Source organism: Mus caroli, unplaced genomic scaffold, assembly GCF_978045245.1.
Source record: "Mus caroli unplaced genomic scaffold, Mus_caroli_1 scaffold_2, whole genome shotgun sequence".
Classification (NCBI taxonomy): domain Eukaryota; kingdom Metazoa; phylum Chordata; class Mammalia; order Rodentia; family Muridae; genus Mus; species Mus caroli.
In genome coordinates this window covers 100,021,452-100,027,451 of record NW_028227257.1, presented here as the reverse complement: position 1 = coordinate 100,027,451, position 6,000 = coordinate 100,021,452, and positions in this window count along the sequence as shown.

The following is a 6,000-nucleotide window of genomic DNA, read 5'->3' as shown; positions in this document are numbered from 1 at the left end:
TCTACCTTCCTTGCTCAAGACCCTGGCTATCTCCTGAATCACAATAGAGGTAGAGCGCCCTCTAGTGTCTCATTTATATTGTTATGCCAAAATAGAAAGTCTCATTTCTAGCTAAGTTTATTGAAATTTATTTATCTTTGGGTCCTTTCAGCAAAATCTTGCTAGTGTATGCAATGGTGTCCGCGTTTAGAAGCTGATTATGGGATGGATTCCTGGATACGGCAGTCTCTAGATGGTCCATCCTTTCATCACAGCTCCAAGCTTTGTCTCTGGACCCAAAGATAGCTGTCTCTTGTGAGACTATGCAGGGGCCTAGCAAACACAGGAGTGGATGCTCACAGTCAGCTATTGGATGTATCACAGGGCTCCCAATCGAGAAGCTAGAGAAAGTACCCAAGGAGCTAAAGGGATCTGCAACCCTATAGTTGGAACAACATGATGAACTAACCAGTACCCCGGAGCTCTTGTCTCTAGCTGCATATGTATCGAAAGATGACCTAGTCAGCCATCAATGGAAAGAGAGGCCCATTGGACTTGCAAACTTTATATGCCCCAATATAGGGGAATGCCAGGGCCAAAAGAATGGGAATGGGTGGGTAGGGAAGTGGGGGGCGCTATGGGGGACTTTTGGGATAGCATTGGAAATGTAATTGAGGAAAATATGTAATAAAAATATTAAAAAATTTTAAAAAAAGAAAATATATGTAAACATAAAAAAAGAAATTTATTTATTTATATTGGCTACAGTACAATTGTTTTTAGATATCAATCTCTGATATTGTTACTAGTTTAGAGACTTTTCTAACAATTCAATTTGTAAAAAGTGTTGGTCTACAAACTTTGGTAAAATTTTGCACAATAAAAAAAAAAGAATATACATTTTACATACTCATTTCACCATGATAATTAGAGATCATTTTTTAATTCCTAAATTATTTATCAATGTTAATTTTATACATTTAAGTCCTTAATTAAGTGACTATTTATTAATAATTCACAGTATGGAAGAACAGTATAAAATAGAATTAAAATATAAAAATGAATTGTTAACCCATGTAAATGTGAAACAATCTTAACATTTCCTCTCAAATACCAAGTCATTAACAGAAATAACAATAGAATCTTACAGATATATGTATACATCAAAGAAAAAGGTGTAGAAATATGACTATTTAAAACACTGAAAAGGAGTGGATGTTCACAGTCAGCTATTGGATGTATCACAGGGCTCCCAATGGAGAAGCTAGAGAAAGTACCCAAGGAGCTAAAGGGATCTGCAACCCTAATGTTGGAACAACATGATGTACTAACCAGAACCCCGGAGCTCTTGTCTCTAGCTGCATATGTATCGAAAGATGACCTAGTCGGCCATCAATGGAAAGAGAGGCCCACTGGACTTGCAAACTTTATATGCCCCAATATAGGGGAATGCCAGGGCCAAAAGAATGGGAATGGGTGGGTAGGGAAGTGGGGGGCGCTATGGGGGACTTTTTGGATAGCATTGGAAATGTAATTGAGGAAAATATGTAATAAAAATATTAAAAATTAACAAAAAAAAAATAAAAAAAATAAAACACTGAAAATATCAGAATGAACTTAAAGTTTTTTATTTAGAGTTTCCCAACCATTTTTAAAAACTTTTTATAAGCTTGTTTTACTAAAAAATAATCAAAATATAAGTAATTATTTTAGAGCCAGGTAGTGGTAGCACACACCTTTACTCCCAGCACTCAGGAGGCAGAGGCAGATGGATTTCTGAGTTCGAGGCCAGCCTGGTCTACAGAGTGAGTGTCAGGACAGTCAGGGATACACAGAGAAACCCTGTCTCGAAAAACCAAAAAGAAAAAAGAAAAAAAAGTATTTATTTTAGAACCAGAGTCATGAGTTAAAATTTCTTTTTTTAAAAAGTATCACGTCTTGAGCCGGGCGTGGTGGCGCACGCCTTTAGTCCCAGCACTCCGGAGGCAGAGGCAGGCGGATTTCTGAGTTCGAGGCCAGCCTGGTCTACAAAGTGAGTGCCAGGACAGCCAGGGCTACACAGAGAAACCCTGTCTCGAAAAAAACAAACAAAAAAAAAAGTATCACGTCTCTGTCTCCATGAAGGCAACCCAATTTTCCTATGTCTCAGTTTCTCACTTATTAACACTCAATTATTAGTCATTTGTTGCTGAAGTGAAAATGATTATATTCTTTTTATGAATACCAAATACCAGGTGTTCTCCATAGTGAACAGAAAAAACTATTTTTACTTGAATTCATATACTTTTTAGTTTCAGAAACATAAATACAGAAAGAATTAAACCTAAGCCCATGGTTAAACTGCTTATTGAACTTTAGAAATGTGAGAAATTTGATTCTTGTTACTACAAATTTCCTTTCAATAAAATTTAGTATTATTGTCTCCAAAAGAAAACATCTTGGAATGTTATCCACCATCTATCAGAAAACAACAGAAAAATGCTTATTCTAGTTGCTTTCTCTGCCCTACAAACTTATTTGGCATAAGCTTAATATCAATTTGACTATATTATGATACTTGTTATAAATTTGACTACATATTATTATGCTTTGCTGTGGTCAATAATTGCTACTTTGACTCTATTACTAGAAGTTGAAAAGCAATGAACATAGCAAGAATTCAACACTTAGGCTCATTTCAGCATGAATATAGTAACACCCTTCTTTTACTGCTTGTCTGCAGGCATGAAGAACCCAAACAATGCGAGAGGTCCTCTTTCACTCTTTTAACTGAGAACTCAGAATGGTCTGAGAAACGAGCACATCAGATAGAAAAATATGCTCATGTACGGGTTAAGACAGTGAATGTAATCATATAAAAGAATAACACATTAGAGATTCATCAAGCAATTTACACTGGGATGGTAGAAAAGATTCCTTGAGAGCATTTCAGGAATTAGGGCTCTGGGGCATAAAACTACAAACTAGCCTGAGAGACTTCCCTTTAAAAATAGAGTATCCAAATAAAAATAAAAAATAAAAGTGGAGTGCCCCTTGGCTTTTCTAATCTTACAGACATACCTGCAAAAGCCCCTTCCCAGCTTTATCCCTTCAAGCCCTCAAAACTGCTGCAGTCTAAGATGCGAGACTAGAACTACTGCCTCAGTTAGCAGCACAACTGCCATATTTATGCGCCCCTGGTCTGGTAGCCATTGTTTGCTTGTTTAATGAGGAACCTATGAGATCAGGAAATGTGTAGCATTGTGTAGGTATCCTTTCAGGGCACCCCCTATAAGAGATATGTGTGAAGATGTGAGGGCAAGCTTAAGGTGAGGTAGTGACACCAGATTGTCTGAGATGCTAGCAGCATGAAATATGTGAGGAGAAAAAGTGCAGGCTCTGAGCAGAGCCAGCCTCAATAGGAGGTAACATGGGCTTCTTACAGCAACCCACAAGGCAGAGTTCCTGAGCCTATTGGAAAGGCCAATGATGTATCCACGTGACCCAGATGCTAGACATAGAGTCACAATATTTAAAGTCTTCTCTCCTGTGTTTGGGACTTGCTTTTGCCCACACTTTCCTCCTCTTCATTCTTTATATAACAAACATGTTTACTGTTGGCTACACTGTATCACAGTTCTGTAACTTTCTCTTTTTTGCAGTCACACTGCAAATGTATTATAGCGAGAGGGTACAATGCAACCTCAACAAAAGGAAGTGAGAGAAAACCACGCATGTGCTTCCAGGAATCCTCTTCAAGTGGAGTCAAACAGAATGTTCCTGAGTTAGGACAAGTATGAAATGTGTGTTGGAGAAGCTCAGTAGAGACTTGGTGCTGTAAGTTTTGACTGTGGGCTAGTCATGTAGACACCTTCTGTCTAGCATACCCCAAAACTTCAGATCTTCCATAGGAAAACATATGTTCAGCTTGAGCCACATCAGCACAGTTAAATCACATAGAACCACTCCTAGTATCATTAGAAGAATGATACTAACTCTCCTAAAACGTAAGTTCCTGCTTGTCAGCCAAACCAAGCTTTGCAAGCAGGCTTTTCTTGTGTTATTGTTTATGATGATTTCATACACACATGTACGGATCACGATCATACTTCCCTCCCATCGCTCTTATCTCCTACTTATCAAGTCCTACTTCTCCCTTCCCCAAACTGAAGACCTTTAGATTTGTTTTGTGAATCACTTCATTTAACCACAGCAATCTATGTGGCCATTGGATTGAACCTGCTGGACTCCAGTAGGTATACAACTGAAGTGAATATCCAGCCCCCATCCCTACCACCGCCACTGCTGCCATGTCCCTGAAATGTGTCAGTAGTAACAGCTCAGCAGTGAAGGGCAGAGCCCCTGCAGTCCCTCCTCTACCCATGCCTGGCTTTTGCCAGACCCATTATTGTGCAGACTCAGTGCAGGCATTGCAGGTGCTCAGTTTGCAGTTGTAGTGACTATGCCAGGCCCAGGAGAGGGCAGAGATGGCACACTGTCATGCTCATTTCTCTTTCCTGGCTCTTAACATTTTTTTTCTGCTCCTTTTCCACAATGACTTAGACAAAAGAGTATAAAGGCCTTGTGTGTGTGTGTGTGTGTGTGTGTGTGTGTGTGTGTGTGTGTGTGTCACTTATTCTCAGCACCTTATACAGTCATAAATTTCTACACTCACCTCCATTCACTGGAAACACAGGATTCTCTGATTAAAGCTAAGAGTAGTCCTTGCTTATGGGTATAAACATATTGAAATGAAGTCCATTTGGCAAAACTACAGTATTTGGGTACAAGAGTCTATGACTTCCCCTTCCATGAGAATTTGGCCAGGTTTATAGTACAAAGTGTGAATGAATTTTCCCCATGGAGTTGTTGGCTTCAGATCCAATCAGTTGGATTACAATCAGTTGGATTACAACAACAATGTTACTCGTAACATCTGTGCTATTACACAAGTCACACATCATACCTGGCAGGTAAGCTGTCATAGAGTATAGGGTTCACAATGTTGGCATCTCCTCCTCTCCAGCAGCTGACATAGAAACTTTCCGGCCTATGAAAGCTAGCCAGCAAGGAGGAAGTCTCCAGCTCAGGTTCAGCTTCATTTCTAAACTTTCATTTATATGGTTAAATGTTCGTGAACACCTTTAATCCCAGAACTTGGGAAGCAGAACCAGGCAAATCTTTATGAGTTCACAGCCAGCTTGGTCTAGATAGTGAGCTCCAGGCATGTCAGAGCTACAGAATGAGACCCTACCTTTAAAAACAAATGGGTTACTATTAGTTACAGAAGAGATTTTAACTTTGAGCAGTGTACTGGCTGGTTTTATGTGTCAACTTGACACAGGCTGAAGTTATCATAGAGAAAGGAGCTTCAGTTGAGGAAATGCCTCCATGAGATCCAGCTGTAAGGCATTTTCTCAATTAGTGATCAAGGGAGGAGGGCCCATTGCAGGTGGTGCCATCCCTAGGCTGGTAAACTTGGGTTGTATAAGAAAGCAAGCTGAGCAAGCCAGGTGAATGAAGTCAGTAAATAACATTCCTCCGTGGCCTCTGCATCAGTCCCTGCTTCCTGACCTGCTTGAGTTCCAGTCCTGACTTCCTTTGGTGATCAACAGCAATGTGGAAATGTAAGCTGAATAAACCCTTTCCTCCACAACTTGCTTCTTGGTTATGATTTTTTTTGCAGGAATAGAAACCCTGACTAAGACAAGCAGTGTTAGAACTGGTAAGAGACTTTAGAGTCCAGGAGGGGAATAGTGTGGTTTGAATCTAAAATGTATGTCACAGTCATTTTGAGCTCTCTGTCCCCACCTGGTGGCATTATTTTGGAAAGCTATGGAATTCTTAGAAGGTATGGCTTATTTGACCTAAGTAGCTCAATAGGGACAGCTTTTGAACATCCAGCCATGTTGTAGCTTCTCACTATGCTTAAAGGTCTACCCTGATATGAACAGTCTCCATCACATTCCCATCATGGTGAACTGAGCCCTCTCTCTGCCTTCCATTTCCCACTATGAGAAACTGAAGTCCACTAAAACTGTG